This window comes from Prionailurus viverrinus, chromosome A1 (assembly GCF_022837055.1).
Source record: "Prionailurus viverrinus isolate Anna chromosome A1, UM_Priviv_1.0, whole genome shotgun sequence".
NCBI classification, from domain to species: Eukaryota; Metazoa; Chordata; class Mammalia; order Carnivora; family Felidae; genus Prionailurus; species Prionailurus viverrinus.
In genome coordinates this window covers 105,807,231-105,826,033 of record NC_062561.1, presented here as the reverse complement: position 1 = coordinate 105,826,033, position 18,803 = coordinate 105,807,231, and the positions used below count along the sequence as shown (strand labels likewise).

The window sequence follows — 18,803 nt, the reverse complement described above, 5'->3', positions numbered from 1 at the left end:
ATTTTTATACATGTGTGCATTTCCTAATGATACAATAGAGCCATCTGGTGGTAAATGGAACCAGCCATAAATATCGTACAATTCAACCCTAGGACCCTGCCATGGGCCTTTGATAAAATGAAACTCCATAGGATGCAGGCCAAAGAAATGGTGCTATGTTCCAAAACAGCCTGGTTCCTAGATCACACACGGCTGCGTAATCCCCCTCTCACACACCCCCTGCACCAATCAGACTTTGGGGGATGAACATCTTGGGCTAGAACAATGATATTTGGAATGAATCATTAATCCTCAGCATCCCATAATGATTCCAATACATTTCAAAAGTCAGTCCAGAAAAAAAATCTTAACAAAATTAGCCTCAAAACAATATTCTTATATATCTACACCTGTAGATAATTCATGCTGTGAAACATTTTATGCAGAAAGGGGAAATTTCAAGAGGCCCAAATATTCCAAAAAGATTGGGATTTCCAGATCTAGTTGCCATTTCCAGGGAAACTCTTCCTGTCTAACATTTGATCTCAAAAGGTAGTTTCTTAAATTTTTTGTGAGTAGATCAAGTAAGATCAAACTAATCTGTTTCTCTGGGTCTTTCTCTCCAAACATCCCAAATTTCCCTAGCCAAAAAGGACAATCATTTCCAGTAAGATAAAAGCATTGTAAGTCAAGGCCAAATGAAACAGAATTGATTGAAGACTGTTATTAAGTAGCATAGGACTTTTTATGCAGATAGATTTAAGAAATTGCCATGTGTTGTGAAGTAGGGACAGTCCTGAGCAAACTGTGAAGAAGGCAGTCTATCGTCTGCATCCGTACTCCAGTGTAAGCTGTCACTCTCCTGCCTTCCTATTCTCCTTCCCCCTTAAGGGAAAGAGCCATACGTGTATCTACACAGAGGTAAAAATGGTTTATATAAAGGTAAGCAGTCTTTAATGGAAGGCAACCCCCACTTACCAAACAAAGGAATACAAATTCAATCAAGAATAATTTCAGGAATAAGCACATACGTAGGGTTAGATGTTTTAGAGATGTGTGTGTCATTTCAAGGACCCTAAAGAAGTTAGTTGTCATTAGTCCTTATCCTAGTTTTTCAGGATACAAGGGCAGAATACCAGCAGATGAGATTTCTACCATTAAGTTTATTCTTTAGGCACTTCTGGGCACACCCCATCTAAAGCCATTTGTGTTTATTATGAACGCAATCTGTCTTGGTAGTTAAAGTAATTGATGAGTGAATTATACAAGTCAAAAGTCTGTTAAATGCTGTCACATGTATGATTTATACAGGTGTTTGGGTTTTGAACCTGTCTGTGGATTTTCAAGTGGTGAATTCCAGCAATTCAATGGGAGTTCCAGTTTTTAACTTCTGCTTTTGCCTTAAAAATGTCTACCTAAATATCAAACCAGTCATTTCAGTACATGGACCTAACATAACAAAGATGATTAAACTAAAAGAATGGGACAGATTAAAAATCCAGTAAACTTTGGGGGCACCTGGGTGGCTCAGTTGGTTAAGCGTCTGACTTCAGCTCAGGTCATGATCTCGTGGTCCCTGAGTTTGAGCCCCACGTCAGGCTCTGTGCTGATGGCCCTGAGCCTGGAGCCTGCTTCAGATTCTGTGTCTCCCTCTCTCTTGGCCCCTCCCCTGCCCATGCTCTGTCTCTCTGTCTCTGAAAAATGAGTAAACCTTAAAAAAAATTTTAAATAAAAAATAAATTTAAAAATCCACTAAACTGTGATTACAGTAAAGACACTAGAGCATTATGCATGTGTGTTCAAGTTAACAGTCTTCTAATTGACAAATCTTATACAAAATTATAACAGCTAATTCTTGTTTAGTTGTAGAGTTTCCTCACTTGAGGATCTAGAGGAAAATCTATACTTTTTTTTCTACTTTAAATTTTCTCGATGTCACTAAGCCATCTCAGTATCTTTTCATCATCCCCTTCCTTACTTTTAAGTACGTCAGTATTCCTTTATCTTCGCATGACCTCCCTCTTCTTCCTCAGCCATACACACTCCTTCCCCTCCTCAGGACTGGTTCAAGGTCTCTGACCCAAATCCTTCCCCTGCCTCTGAATCCATATGCAATATGTAGAAAGGCCCATGCCTGCAGAAACCAGACTAAACAGCACTGAGCATTTAGTAGGAGCCCAGTAAGTAGTCATTGATGAAGCTGCAGCAGGCAAAGTTGGTGGTTACACCAGAGGGGCACTGGTTACACCAGTGGTTACACTGTTACCCTCTCTGCTAACAGTGGCTTCTTTGGGGAATATTCTCCATGTATCTGGTCTGGGACGCTGACAGAGATCAGAGCACTGGGGAAATTCTGTTTGCCAAAGACCAGGTACAAGCTAGGGTAGCAGAATGCAAGGAGATGGCCATGGAATTGGGTGATGCTTTTTGTGCAGACTAAATATGGTAAAGCAGGTAACTTAGACAGATGAAACGCTCACTTAATGTGATTATTGGTCATTCCACTGCCCCAACTCCTTTAAAGAGAATCATGTGCTATTAAAACTTTCTAGCTTATTTTTAAACCCTAATAAAGAGAATGTCCTCAGAGAGACACTTAAGTAAGAGTAAATGATGGAATGATAACAGTGGGAAATTCAAGTATGCAGCGAGAACAAAGTTAATAGGTTAAATATGTACATGTGTGTTTATTTAAAAGTAACATGGCTGATTAAAGGTGTGATTATAGCAAATAGCACTTTCACAGAAGAGCTTTTTGACATGGGTCCAGTTAAGAAGACTAAATATTTCCAGCAGTCTAAAAGTTGTAATGTCCAGGGTTCCAACAGCGGCCTCTCCTCAGTGACGCAGTAACTTCATGCCCGATAAACCATGCTTTCAACACATTTCGCAGTGGTCAAGCTTCAGCTCAACGTCTCTTCTATTTACTACTGCTTTCCCCCCTGCTTAACAGGCCCTGGAGGCTCTAAACTTCTTTACACTTCTACAACCTGCTCGTATCTCTCATGCTGATGAAACTTTTTCCCTAGGCTCCCACCTCAGCCCCTTACTCTGGACAGTTTATGTCATCCCAACCCCATCTTTGGTGATCAGCATTCATTTTACAGTGGAAATTTCATCATCCTTGTGTCCTTTTGTGCTTAGCTTTTGCAATAGTTTCTTAGTCTCGTTTGCCAATTTCTACTTAAGCAGCAATTTAAAAAACTCAGTTTTTCCTGATTCCAATCCATTCTAATGGAAACAGTATTCCTCTGTTTTCGAGTTGCTGAAATAGTCTGCTAATACGAGGTTTTTTTATTTAAAACTTGAACAAACTACAGTTATTGCCAAAGTCCAGTGAAAAGATAGTTCCAGAAAGTGCCTATCAGTATGACTGGGAAGAAAATAGCCATCGGGAGGATGACAGGTGAGCACTGACTAAGGACAACACTGTTTGTAATCTGGAAGGCCATATTCTGGACCTGACCACATGACCTGAGCTGTGTGACATCTGGGCTTTACTTCTTGGGGCCTCAGCTTTTCATTTTTAAATGAAAAATGTGTTGGGCACATCTCAGCAGGAAACAGAAAGTCATTCCAAAGGAGCGATTAAGGGGAGTTTAATGAAGGGACTATTTACAAACATGTGGGCACAGTTAAGGGCATGGAGAAAGGATGGTGAGACACTCCCAAGAAGTGCCAAAGATTACCTTTGCCTCATCTTGACCTGAAGGGAGTCAAGAGCCTGAAGAGATAATGGCAGAAAATTATTAGAGAAGCTAGAAAGAGAGCTTGAGGAGGGGGCCATGTCTATGAGCTGACGGCCTGGGTAGAGAAATAGAACCACAGCCAACCTGTGCTTAGTCATAATGGTAGATGGACCAGTGGAATAAATAGCCTGACCTCCCCTTCTCTCACCCTGTGCTCTTCTCTGTCTCCGTTGGGCTGAGTCTACCATAAAACCAGAGGGCAAGAGCTCCTGAATGACAAGTTCAGAGAGACCAGCTTCCCCAGAAAAGAGCAGAGTGGGGGGAGGGTGGAGACTAGATCTGGAAGTGGAAACGAAGAAACCTCAGACCACATGAGTTTAATTGCATTAGCACTTCCCAAATGCTAGCCCATTGATCAGTATTGGTTTGTGATAACATTTCCACCAGGAGCAAGAAAAAGACGGAAGTAAAATTCTTTAAAAAAATATGAATTTTTCATGAAGCCAAATGTATTCCATTTAAAGAACTGTCCTTTATTCTGAGATTTTGATCATTCTATATATTTTGGTGTTAAGAGCATGTTTCTTTAACAAATGATGGTGATAATATATGGAAATTATTCTTTTAGTGTTTTTTTCTTCAGAAAAATTGAAAAGTTGGCAGTGCTATAAGAACTAATCCCAATTATGTTGGAGGTGGAAATTTGTGTGGGTTTAGGAAATCTAAAAGTATAGAGACCCTCTGTCTAAGTCATCTTTGTTAAATTATGAATTGAATGTTTTATAAGGCAGCCTTTCCTGAACTTTGGTCTCTGAATTCCCCAGGTCTAAGTCCAACATGGACCTGTACGGTCTATCAAGTTGCCATCGCAAAGTTCCAGGATACTACTTTTCTAGAAAAAACACACATTTCTAAAGGTCAACCTTTCTTCCTGTGTAAGGTTTCACTACTTTTTCATTTCTATAGCATCGCTGATAGAAAAAAGAATAAAAGAAGAGGGATTCAAAAGGAATTTTTCACTCAGATATTAACTTATAAAAAGACTGTTGCCTTGGAAGTTAGAGAAATGACCATGTGACATTTGATAGCTTCATAAATAACTAAATAATGGCTTACCTGAAACTCTTAACAAGCTAAAGTGTCATTTTAGTTCAGTTCAAAGCATTTCAATTCATTAAATTCAAAAAATATTTATTAAAGACTCACTATTTGCTGGATACTATGCTAAGCAATGGAGAAACTGGTAGTAACAAGACCGACAGGATTAATACCCTCACCAGATTTCTTAGGCTTAGAATTTCTCTCCAGTACAAAAATTGAAGGATTTTAGTTTTAATGTAAAAATCAAAGAATGTCAAAAGTTTGGTAGTTAATTCAATATTTTTATGCTCACTCATAATATACAGTTCTTTGCTTTGGGGACTTGCTCTTTTCTCTTTGATGAGGACTCTGATAGATGTTAGAAGGAGGTGAGTGGCAGTCCTAACCTTTTTCAAAGATTCTAGATCCATCAGAAATCACATTGCTTTATAGCTTCTTACCATCAGAGGAGAAAAGGTCCCTAGTAAACAGTGTATCTACCATTGTTTAAGGGAAAATTAGCCGGAAAGCAGGGACTGGGTATGAGGATACCTAAATTTGGGTTCATATTATGTTACAGAATTTGTTCTGTGACCTCCACCATTTTGATTTTATGGGACAATTTCTTAGATATGAGAGCATCACAAACCTCTTTTAGAACCTAGTAATATCTATGAATTCTCTTATTAGAAAGAAAAGTGTACATGCATGTTTTGCATGCATGTTCACGCAAACACACACACACACACACACACACACACACACAGCACACATGACCACCATTTTGCATGTAATTGTAGACTGTTGAAGCCACATTCTCAATGCTATCCCTATAGCCCAAATTAGGGATTCCTTGTTTAGGAATTGATTTATATTCTAGCTACCTTTAATTTTTATTCTAAAATAAAATACCAAATTTTAATGAATGAGAATATCACTATGTTCTTGCTGCCTCTACTGTACATCACACAGGTGAATAAAAAAATAATCTTTTTTTTTTATGGGGCGCCTGGGTGGCTCAGTCGGTTAAGCAGCCGACTTCGGCTCAGGTCATGATCTCGCGGTTCTGTGCTGACAGCTCAGAGCCTGGAGCCTGCTTCAGATTCTGTGTCTCCCTCTCTCTCTCTGACCCTCCCCCGTTCATGCTCTGTCTCTCCCTGTCTCAAAAATAAACGTTAAAAAAAAAAATAAAAAAAAAATAATAATCTTTTTTTCCTAGGGCTAGGGAAATGCCCCAAACTCAAAACCTAGTTTGTCTTTCTGGAAGGTAGAGCAGGAAGCATACCTTCCCCCGAGGCCTGGTTCTGGCAACTGCCGACTCACAGCAGCCAGTGTTCACCTATCCTACCGAACATTTTAAGTTTAATAATGACATCGTATTTCACTCACAATAAAAAATTTTAAAGAACATAGGTAATTTGCTATTAAAAACGGATTTTGATTTCTTAAAAAAAAATGAGTGAGAGAAAAAATAGAGACATATTTAATGGATATAGAGTTTCAGCTTTGCAAAATGAAAACGTTCTGGAGATTGGTTGCACAAAAATCTCAACATGCTTTGCACTACTGCCCTGCACACTTTACACATCATTAAAATGGTCCGTTTTATGTCATACATATTTTACCACAGTTAAAAATAACTTAGTATAAAACAAATGTATAAACAGATAAATAATGGAGTAAAGAAATTAGTTGATGTTAAAAGTGGTTCAAGTGTTGTTTACCTACTTCACAGGATTGTTGGGAGAACAAAATGAAAAAATTTGGATGTTTATTTCTTTAAGAAAAAATGCTCAGAGGATACTGTTTGTTTCTAAATAAAATTTTTGTTAAGTGGGACATGATACAAATACCTTTCCCAACAGTAAAGATAGTGTTTTGAATCATTGAGTCTTTCTGGACAGGATTATTTAATTTTTTCGCACATCAGATGTAGGTTTAGACTTTGAGTACTTTGAAATATTAACCAACAACGTTTTCATGTCCCCACTCTATCCCAGTGTTTTAGGAAATGCACTTGCATTTTCTGGTTAGGATTTTTGGGTTAGCTTATAGGGGAGGTGATAGCCTTTTACTGCCCAAGTTAATTGTGGCTTTTCACACTGTTTGGTGAATAAATTATTGCTATACCATGTAAAACAAACAACAACTGTCTCACAATTGAAAGTGTTGGGTGTGAAGGTAGTTTTTTTTCCACCAGTGAATTTTAGGTTCTAAATAAGTAAACTTTAAAAAAAATTCAAGAAAAGTAACTGTAATGATCAGAACTTCAGTACTCTAATGATATTGTTCCAGAACCTAGCTAGAACATCCTCAGCTGTACTTGATGTTCCATGAGAAACCTTTTCCATGAGAAGCCTTCCCCTGCCCCCAACATTTGTACACACTCCTCTCTTTACCAAGATCTAAAGGAGAAATGTCTCACGGATCCTTTTAGATCAGATAAAAGTTCAGTAACAGTTTCCATAGTACATTCCAACATGATAAGGTAAGCAGAGGACAGATGGCAGATCTCTCTTTTGCTGTGAATTTCCACTTCTTTTAAGGCCTCTCAGTCAAAATATGACTAAGGAGCATGGCCAGAATATCTAAGAAGAGGGCACAGCATGGCCAACATTAGCTACCCAGTAGGCTCCAGCTTCCTCATCTATGAAATGAGAAGACCATTATAGCTAATTCATCTTGCACCCTGAGGTAGCCATTTATCATGCTGTCTCGATGGCCTAGTGTCCTTCTGTTTTTGGAAAATTTCCCATCTCACGAATCCCATCTCTCCAAAGTGAAAAAGCCAGGAACGCCCTCCCAAACATCCTTTGCATCCAAGATGTAGGCGTGTGACTTAGGCTCCACCAATTAGACGCACCAGCCTGAGCCTTCAACGTGGAGGAGAGTGGTATGAAAAAGGTGCCAAATAGAACAGAGTCTGGGCAGGTAGACAGGGTCATCCTGTTTTCAGAGGCTGAAGTGACAGAAGACTTAGAAGTAATATCTCATATTCAGGGGAAATGACAGGTGAGGTGGGGTCTGTGCCCAGTGGCAGCAATAGTAGGTACCTCAGCAGAATCTGGTGTGATGAACTGACCATGGTTTCCACACCTAGTTCTCTGACTCTCCTGGACAACCTGTTGAAATACCTAATATCCTTCAGTAATTCATTTTCCACTTAACACTAACTAGAATGGATTTTGTTGATTTGAGATGTGGATCTGACTGATTATTACTTACCGTGCGCATGACTTTAAGTGAGCAAGTTAATTATTCTGAGCCTCCATTTCCTCATCCATAAAAGTGGAGAAAATGATAACTTGGTGGAGGCTGCTGTGATAATTAAATGTGGTAATTCAGAAAAATACTTAGCGTAACCCCTGAGCCATAGAAGAAGGTTTTTTCAAAAATCTTCCCCTTTTTAATCTCTGGGTTTTTGTTTTGTTTTGTTTTGTTTGTTTGTTTCATGTTTCTTTTGTGTAGCTTCTGGGAGCTTGCAGCCTAGGTAAGATGCTGAGGTTTGATTATGAAGGCCAGAAAGTCTTAGAAACTTGACTGGTCTTCCTATTATATGACTGTACCTAGCCTGATTACTCCTCATTAGAAAAAATAAGTCAGTATGCATACTGTAAGAGCAAAAATTCAAAATGCAGTAGAAGAAGGCTCTGCCTCTATACCCTCTTCCACCTGCTAAAGCAGGTTTTTACTTGGCTGTCTCCATTTCTTCTCTTTTTTGACTTTCTTGCTAGCCTTTTCTCTTTTGAGATGAAAAGCAGAGAGAAGAAGAGCAAGAATGTGGACTAGGACTATGCAAAAAAGTTTTCCAAGGATTATTTTTAAGTTTATCTTTTGTAGTAATCTCTACACCCAATGTGGGTCTTGAACTCATAACCCAAGATCAGGAGTCACATGCTCTTTTGACTGAGCCAGCCCAGGCACCCCTCAAGGAATTTTGGGGGCAAAAACTTGAGACAAGCTGTCTTGTGAGATAGAAACTTATGGAAAAAGATTTAAAAAATATATTTATCTGTGAAATTTCTCCATATATACTAATTAATGCAATTTCATTTTCAATATACCATCAGAGTTCATTAGACCCAATAGTAGTTTTGAGTTTCTTTTTTTGAGCTCTTCTATTCTTAAAAAATCTATACTTCATGGTTTTTATCCTATTTTAGAGATTTTTACAAAGAACAAAGGGAACAGGTACACTAATTTTTAAAATAATAAAACTCATTATATCTGGCAATTATCAACACATCCACTGGAGCCTTTTATAAAGCTAACATATATTGTGTGATCTTAGTGATCTTGTTTTTCCTGCATTTTAAACATATTGCTACTGAATCATTGTGGGAGTTATTTCTTATCATCACTGATCAATTATTTCCAACTATGATTTAAAAAAAGAAAAGGCTAAAAAATGAAGCCAAAGAATTGTGGAATTAACTGGAGGTACAATGCAATGGTAGAATTAATAATCATCCTTCAATTTCTTACTGTGATGCCGAAATCACGGCATCATCTCTCAAGGTATGAAAGGGGAGATGCTATTTCTATATTTTTGGCTTTCAACTAAACATGGTTGAGAATGCTGAATTTTTCATTTTCCATTCATAATGCCCAAACAAAAGAAAATTGACAGAGGAGTGCATTTCCTAGTTCTGAGACAAGTTAGAAGATGAAATAAAGAAAGGCACTCTTGATCAGCACGGTCCATTGCGCTAGCTACTAACACTATGTGGTTTTTGAGTACTTGAAATGCGGTTAGTTTGAAATGAGATGTAAGTGTGAAATATACCTAAGACTTTGAAGACCCAGCCCAATATATGAGAATGTAAGATATCTCAATACATTTTTTAAATAATTTTTTAATGTTCATTTATTTTTGAGAGACAGAAAGAGAGCAGGGTAGAGGCATGGAGAGAGGGAGACACAGAATCCGAAGCAGGCTTCAAGCCGTCAGCACGGAACCAGACGCGGGGCTTGAACTCGCAAACAGCGAGATCATGACCCGAGTCGAAGTTGGACGCTTAACTGACTGAGCCACCCAGGTGCCCCTCGTAATACAGTTTTTAATTGAGTACGTGTTAAAATGACAGTATTTTGGATATGCTAGGTTAAATGAAATATTACTAAAATTTACTTTCACCTATTTAAGTTTTTAATGTAGCCCTTAGAAAATGTAAAATACATAGATAACTTGCACTATATTTCTATTGGACAATGTAGCTCTGGACACTAGTGTTGACAATGGAATTAATCATGTAAGTGAAATAGACTGTACATTGTCCGATCAGTGACTTCTAGAGACTCAGATGAATATCCTCAAACTCATGAATCAGTGAGCGATAAACCACATTTCTAAGGACAAAATAGGAAATAGAGTATTCTCATAAAAGACAGAGTAATATCACACAATGTCTTGTGACAACTTGGACTTTCCTTTTTTGTTAAGAGGGTGTGCAACCATATTTTTCTTTTATGATTTTTACATGCCAAAATTTTTTCTGGATAACAAAGGTATTGACTATGTTCAAATTTTTATCAAAAATTTTAATGAGTTTTTTAAGTATTTATTTATTCTTCAGTAAATTATTCAAAAAATGACTTTAGGGGCACCTGGGTGGCTCAGTCAGTTGGTCCTCAGATTTTGGTTCAGGTCATGATCTCTCAGTTGGTGAGTTTGAACTCAGGTTCTGTGCTGACAGTTCAAAGCCTGGAGCCTGCTTCAGATTCTGTGTCTGCCTCTCTCTCTGCCCCTCCCTAGCTTGTACTCTGTCTCTCTCTCTCTCAAAAAGTAAATAAATATTAAAAAATGACTTTAAAAGTAAAAAAATTTAGTTGGGTTTATTTGATCCAGATGGTAAATGATGATGACTATTTTCCTTGTATACTAAGGGTTAGGAACCTGAATAATTTGAAAGTTACCTTGTGGGTACTAGACTGTTTCTTTTAAACCACAAATTAGTTTTGAGATTGGACCATTTGGATCTCAGCATTACATGTTAAGCAGTCACAAAGAAAGTTATTATGGGAGGCTTTTTTTCTGGATTTTCAGAGACATGATCATCAGAAAAGAATGTCAGAACACATCTGAAAGCAAAAATCCCAAATGCTGTTTTATTCAGAAGGAGAAAAATTAACAGGATTCAGAATATAGTCACCGTGGACCTAGATATTTCTATTTTAAGGAAGATTCCAAGTAGAAATAGCCCCTAGGGAAAGCGGGCTGTTCTAGAATTTATAGCATTTTCCTTAGGCATTTGAGGGAAGCAAAACAGAGCTTACTCCTTTCCAAAGAATGTTTCTGAACCACATTTAGTTTAAAAATATCTTACAATTTAATTTTCCTTTGCATTGAGTGTATGATTCAGGAACATTTTCTTCCCTAAGTGAAAAAGAAACTATATGTCCAGTTTTTCAATAACAAACACATGAGAATCATTCACATATTTATTGAGCTCCTTTTATGTAGAACCCAGAGCTCAACCCCAGGGGATAAAGATAAGTTAATCAAATTCCCTACCCTGCAGGAGCTCATCATGTGATAGAGGGTGAGAAAAGAAGGAGAGAGAAGGTGGAGTTCAATTTTATGGAATAAGAAAGGAGAAAGGAGAAAAGACATGTATTGAGATCATCTCTGCCATGGATTTTTCATATATTATGTCCTAAAACTTCAGACATTAGAAAAGGTATAAAAATAAAGTGAAAACTATCCAGATTCTTACAACCCAGAGATTGCTGCATGTTGTGGATTGAAAGTGTCCCCTGCCCAGTCAAATTCATAAGTGGAAGTACTCACTTCCAGTGTGATAGTGTTAATAGGTGGGGCCTCTGGGAAGTCAAAGGATTTAGACATAGTCATCAGGGTGAAGTCCTCATGATGGGATTAGTCTCCTTAAAAGAAGAAAGCAGAATACTCTGTCCCTCTTGTACCTTTTCTCTCTCACTCTCCTCTCCTTCCTTCCTTTCTCTCCCCCTGCCCTCTTCCCTCTCCCCACCCCAACAGTAGGAGAATACAGCCACGAGGCCATGATCTTCAAAGCCAGGATCTAACCATGCTGGCACCTGTCTCTGACTTCTCAGCCTCCACAACACTGAGATGAATGTTGTTTAAGCCACCCAGCCTGTGGTATTTTGTTATGACAGCCCAAGCAGATGAAGACCACATTTGGCACATTCCTTTCCTTTTTTTTTTTTTTTTTTTTTGGTGCATTACTTTCTGGACTTGTGTGTGTATACCTGTAATATGCACAATGTGTAAAATATCGATTCACACTATACACGGTTAGACATGATTAACTTGGAATCTTTTGCAATTAACACTATGTCCTAGGTATAATCTATACTTGAACGATGATAGATCTTATATTCCATATATTTTTTAAGTAAGCTCTACAGCCAACATGTGGCTTGAACTCACGACCCTGTGAACAAGAGTCACATGCTCTATTGACTGAGCCAGCCAGGTGACCCATATTCCATAATTTCTAATATTTAAAAAGACCACATATTTCAAGGTCACAATAAATTTTACTGTTTGCATATAGCTTTCCCTGCTATTAGAAAACCCTGTACTAAGCATATTTATACATCTTTATGGATTTGTTTTTTATTTTCTTAATATAACTGATAGAAGTGGTACTGGGTTTTAAGGAGTATATACTTGATACATATTTCTGATTACATCTCCAAAATTAACACTCTCCCCAAGAGTATATGAGAATCATAGTCTTCTTACAACTTTGCCAATAATGACATCTTCAATACTTTTTTTGAGGTGTAATTGACATATGATATTAATTTCATGTGTACAATAAAGTGATTTGACATTTATATACATTGTCAGCTGGTCAGCACAATAAATCTAGTCACCATCTGTCACCTTACAAAGTTAATACAATGTTATTGACTGTATTCCCCATGCTGTACATTACATCCCCATAACTTATCTATTTTGTAACTGGAATCTCGTACTTACTAATCTTCGTCACCCATTTTACCTACCACCCAGCCCTCATCCCCTATGGCAACCACCAATCTGTTCTCTTTATCTACAAGTCTGGGTCCTGTTTTGATTGTTTTTTAGGTCCCATAGATAAGTGAAATCAAATGGTACTTGTCTTTCTCTGCCTGACTTACTTCACTTAGAATAATGGCCTTGAGATCCATCCGCATTGCCCAAATGGCAAGATTTCATTCTTTTTAATGGCTCAGTAATATTCCATTGGATATATGTACCACATTTTCTTTATCCATTCATCTGTTGATAGACACTTAGGTTGTTTCCATATCTTGGCTATTACAAATAATGCTGCATTGAACATGGAGGTGGTATATATCTTTTTGATTTAGTGTTTTCATTTTCTGTGGATAGATACCCAGTAGTGGAATTGTTGGATCATATGGCACCTCTGTTTGTAATTTTTTGAAGACCTTCATACTATTTTCTATAGTGGCCGCACCTATTTACATTCCCATACACAGAGCACAAGAGTTCCCTTTTCTCCACATCCTTTGCAACAGATGTTTTTATTTTTTTTATAATAACTATTCTAACAGGTATTAGATGATATTGCATTGTGGTTTTGATTTGCATTTCCCTGATGATTAATGATCATCATGTGCCTATTGGACGTTTCTGCTCTTCTTTGGAGAAATATTTATTCACATTCTCTGTCCATTTATTAATCAGTTATTTTGTAATTGAGTCTTATGAGTTCTTTACATATTTTGGATATTAAAACCTTACCAGATATACACTTCACAAATATCTTTTCCTCCTCAGTAGGTTGTCTTTTTATTTTGTCTTCTTGTGCAGATTTCTAGTTTGATGTAATCCCATTTATTTATTTTTTGCTTTTATTTCCTTTCCCTTTGGAGTCAGATCCCCAAAAAATCACTAAGAATGATAGCAAGGAGCTTACCCGCTTTATTTCTCCTAGAAGTTTTAAGGTTTTAGGTCTTAGATTTAAATCTTTAATCTACCTTGAGTTGATTTTTGTATTTTGTGTAAGATAAGAGCCCAGTTTCATTCTTTTGCATATAGCTGTCCACTTTTCCCAATACCATATATTGAAGAGACTGTCTTTCCCCCATTTTATATTCTGGCTTCTTTGTTATAAATAAACTGACCATATTTATATGGATTATTTCAGGGCTTGCTATTCTGTTCCATTCATCTCTGTGTCTGTTTTTATGCCATTACCATACTGTTTTGATTACTGTATTTTTGTGGAACAGTGTAAAATCAGGGAGCATGATACCTCCAGCTTTGTTCTGCTTTCTTAATATGGTTTTGGCCTTTTGGGGTCTTTTGTGGTTCCATACAAATTTTAGAATTTTTTGTTCTAGTTCTGTGAAAAAAGTCATTGTAATTTTGATTGCATTGAGTCTATAGATTGCTTTGAGTAGTAGGAACATTTTAACAATATTAACTCTTCCAATCCGTGAGCGTGAAATATGTCCATTTTTTTGTGTCATATTCAATTTCTTTCATCAGTGTCTTACAGCTTTTAGTGTAAAAATCTTTCACTTCTTCGGTTAAATTTATTCCTAGCTATTTTACCCTTTTTGATATGATTGTAAATCAGATTGTTTTCTTGATTTCTCTGTCTGATATTTCATTATTAGTATGTAGAAATGCAGCATATTTCTATATATTAACTTTGTATCCTGCAACTTTACTAAATTCATTTACTGGTTCTAACAGTTTTTTGGTTGACTCTTTGGGTGTATCATGTCATCCACAAATAGTTTTACTTAGTCCTTTCCAATCTGCATAGCTTTTATTTCTTTTTTGTGCATAATTATTGTGGCTAAGACTTTCAATATTCTGTGAGTAACTTTGGGAATGTGGCCATCCTTGTCTTGTTCCTAATCTTAAAGGAAAAGCTTTCAGCTTTTTACTGTTGAGTATGATGTGAGCTATGGGTTTGTCATAAATGACCTTTATTATGTTAAGGTACATCCTCCATATCCACTTCATAGAGAATTTTTATCATAAATGAATGTTGAATTTTGTCAAATGCTTTTTCTGCATCTATTGAGATGATCATATGATTTTTATCTTTCATTTTGTTATCTTTTATTCAAATTGGTTTGTGGATTGGAACCATTCTTGCATCCCTAGCTAGAATAAATCTCACTTGATTATGATGTATGATACTTTTAATGTATAGCTGAATTTGCTTTGCTAAAATTTTGCTAAGGATTTTTGTATCTATGTTTATCAGGGATAGTGGCCTATAATGTGTGTGTGTGTGTGTGTGTGTGTGTGTGTGTGTGTGTGTGTGTGTAATCTCTGGTTTGGGTATTGGGGTGATCCTGGCCTGCTAAAAGGAGTTTGGAGGCTCTCCCACCTCTTCAATTTTTTGGAGAGTTTGAAAACGGATAGGTATTAAATCTTTGAATGATCAGTAGAACTCACTAGTGACGCCCTCTGGTCCTGGACTTTTGTTTTGGGGAGGTTTTTGATTATGGATTCACTCTTCTTACTAGTAATTGGCCTCTTCACATTTTCTATTTCTTTATGATTCAGTCTCGAAAGATTATAAATTTCTAGGAATTTATCCATTTGTTCTAGGTTGTCTAATTTGTTGGCATTTAATTGTTCATAGTAGTCTCTTTATGTTCTTTGTATTTCTGTGATATCAGTTGTAACTTCTCCTTTATCTCTTATTTTATGTATTTGAGCCATCTCTCAATTTTTCTTGGTGAGTCTAGGTAGATTGTCATTTTTGTTTGTCTTTTCAGAGAACTAGCTCTTAGTTTAATTAGTCTTTTCTATTATCATTTTAGTATCCATTTCATTTATTTCCACTCTGATCTTTATTATTTTCTTCCTTCTACTAACTTTGGAGTTTGTTTTTTCTTCTTTTCCTAATTGTTTTAGGTATAAAGTTAAATTGTTAATTTGAGATTTCTTTTGTTTCTTGAGGTAGGCCTGTATTGTATTGCTATGCACTTCCCTCTTAGAACTGCTTTTGCTTTATCCCACAGATTTTGGTGTTAATTTGTCTCTAGGTAGTTTTTTTATTTATCCTTTGATTTTTTTCTATGACCTGGTAGTTGTTCAGTAACATGTTGTTTAATACCTGTGTATTTGTAGTTATTCCAGTTTTCTTATAATTGATTTCTAGGTTCATGCCATTGTGGTATGAAAAAAAAATTCTTGATATGATTTCAGTCCTTTTGAATTTATTGAGAATTATTTTATGGCCTAAAATGTGATCTATCCTGAAAACGTTCCTTGTACACTTGAGAAAAATGTGTATCCTGTTACTTTTGGATGGACTGTTTTATACATTTATATATTAAGTCTATCTGGTCTAATGTGCCATTTAAGGCTGATGTTTATTGTTGATTTTCTGTCTGGATGGTCCATCCATTGATGTAAGTGGGGTGTTAAAACCCCCTACTCTTATTGTGTTGCTGGAAATTTTTCCTTTTAGATCTGTTAATATTTGCTTTATATTTTTTGGTGTTTCTATGTTGGGTGTATATATATATTCATAAATGTTATATGTTCTTACTGAATTGACCCATTTATCATTATGTAGTGCCTGTCTTTGTCTTTTATTACAGTCTTTTAAAAAGTCTCCTTAGTCTGATATTTGTATAGCTACACCTGATTTCCTTCTTTTTTTATTAACACAACATATATTTTTTCATCCTTTCATTTTCAGTTTCTCTGTGTCTAAAGTGAATCTCTTGTAGGCAGTACACAGATGTGTCTTGTTATTTGCCCATTCAACCCCTCTATGTCTTTTGATTAGAGAATTTAGTCCATTTACATTTAAAGTAATTATTGATAGATATGTACTTACTGCCATTTTGTCAGTTGTTTTCTGGATGTTTTTGTAGTTCCTCTGTGTTCCTTTCTTCTTTCTCTCTCTCTTCCCTTCTGGTTTGATAACATTTTTAGTGTTATTTTAGATTCTGTTTTCATTTTCTTTCGTGGATTTACAAATAAGTTTTTGCTTTTTGGTTACTGTGAGTGTTGCATATGTCATCCTATGTATCTAACAGTGTATTTTAAATTAGTAGCAATTTAATTTTAAGCATATCCCAAAACTTTATATTATTGCTTCCTCCACATTTTATGTTTTTGATGTCATTTTTCACAGCTTTTTCTTTTATGTAATGCCTAACTAATTATAATTTTCATTAATTTTACTACTTTTGTTTTAATCTTCTTAGCAGCTTTATAAGTGGTTAGTCTACTACCTTGACACTATATTACCTTTTCTAGTGAGATTTTTCACTGTTGTATGTTTTCTTGTTTTTAATTAATGCCTTTTCTTTTTAGCTTATGGTAGACCCTTGAATACTTCTTGCAAGGCCAATTTAATAATGATGAACTCCTTTGCCTTTTGCCTGTTGGAAAAAACTATTTCTTCTTCAGATATGAATAATAGCTTTGCTGGGTAGAATATTTTTGGTGAGGAGTTTTTTTGTTTGTTTGTTTGTTTGCCCATCACTTTGATATCATAAGCCATTTCCTTCTGGCTTGCAAAGTTTCTGCTGAGAAAATTGCTGATAGCCTTATAGGGTTTTCCTTTTCTCTTGACACTTTTTCAGATTCTGTCTTCATCTTTAACTGTTGACATTTTTATTTTAATGTGTTTTGGTGTGGCTCTCTTTGGGTTCATTTCATCTGAAACTCTCTGGAATTCCTGGACCTGGATGTCTGTTTCCTTCCTTAGCTTAAGGAAGTTTTCATCTATCATTTATTTCTTCAAATAAGTTTTCTGTCCCTTTCTCTCTTCTCCTTCTGGGACCTCTATAATGGAATGCTATTCTTTATGTTGTTGTGAAGGTACCTTAAATTATTTTAATTTTTTAAAATTCTTTTGTCTTTTTGGTGCTTTGTTTAGGTGAGGTCCACTACCCTCTCTTATAGCTTACTAATCCATTCTTCTCCTTTATCCAGTCTGCTATCAAATTCCTCTAGTGTATTTTCCCATTCAATTATTGTGTTCTTCAGGTCTGTGACTTCTATTTGGTACTCTATGTTTTCTATTTCTTTGTTGAAGCTCTCACTGCATTCATCCATTCTTTTCCTGAGTTCATTGAGCATCTTTATGACCATTACTTTGGATTCCTTATCAGGTGGATTACTTCTCATTAAGGTCTTTTTCTTTTGTTTGGAACATATTTCCCTGTTTCTTCATTTTGTTAGACCCTTTTGTTTCTTTTTTTAATGTTTATTTATTTATTTATTTTGAGAGATAGCGTGAGCAGGGGAGGGGCAGAGATAGAAGATGAGAGAGAATCCCAAGCAGGCTCTGCACTGTCAGCATGGAGCCCAACATCAGGCTCGAACCCCATGAGATCATGATCCTGAGCTGAAACCAAGATTCTGATGCTTAACTAACTGAGCTACCCAATCACTCCTACTCTTTGTGTTTATTTCTATGTATGACGCAAATCAGCTACATGTCTCAGCCTTGAAGGGGTGACCCTGTGAAGGTGATGATCCTTCTCCTTCAACCTTGTCGAGCTCTTGGTTGTCTCTTGAACCTTTTGATTCTCTTAACTGCCTGATTTATTCTTGACACACCCCCAATGTTAGGTGTGTATGAAGACCTGTCAGTGATCCAAGGGGAGGAATCTTATTTAGCACCTGGTTTCGGGTTGATTGGAAGTCAGACCCTTCAGCAGCAGGTTTTAAAGTATGCGAGTATATACAGTCCTGTGGGACTGCAATTGTAAACTCTGCTGGCTTCCAGACCAGGAGGTCTAAAGGTGTCCCCTGGATAAGAGTTGCAAAACTCAGGCCTCCAGACAACCATTTAAGTCCCTTTCTGAGAAGTCTTATCAAGCTGTAGTGAGGCTAAGGGGATACCCAAGGATGGTGTCCCCTTGCTTAAATTCCCTGGATATACCTCCTTAGCTCTAGATGAGAAACTCGAAGCCTATTCTTCAAACTGAAGCTCCAGAGTAAGAAAATAGGCATTTTTCAAGGATGACTGGGGCTGTCTTTCAACCTGCTGTTTGTACAGTGCCCTGAGGATGGTGTCTGACCAGCACTGTCTTTCTGATTGTTACAGTCCCTTGGAGCTC

At 36.7% G+C, this 18,803-nt stretch overlaps 1 protein-coding gene across 4 annotated transcripts in view; it reads right to left on the bottom strand.

Annotated features, from left to right (window-relative positions):
• Positions 1-18,803, bottom strand: part of CCDC192 (coiled-coil domain containing 192) — a 213,362-nt gene that overhangs the window by 179,673 nt on the left and 14,886 nt on the right. The gene's annotated exons all lie outside the window — the stretch shown is intronic.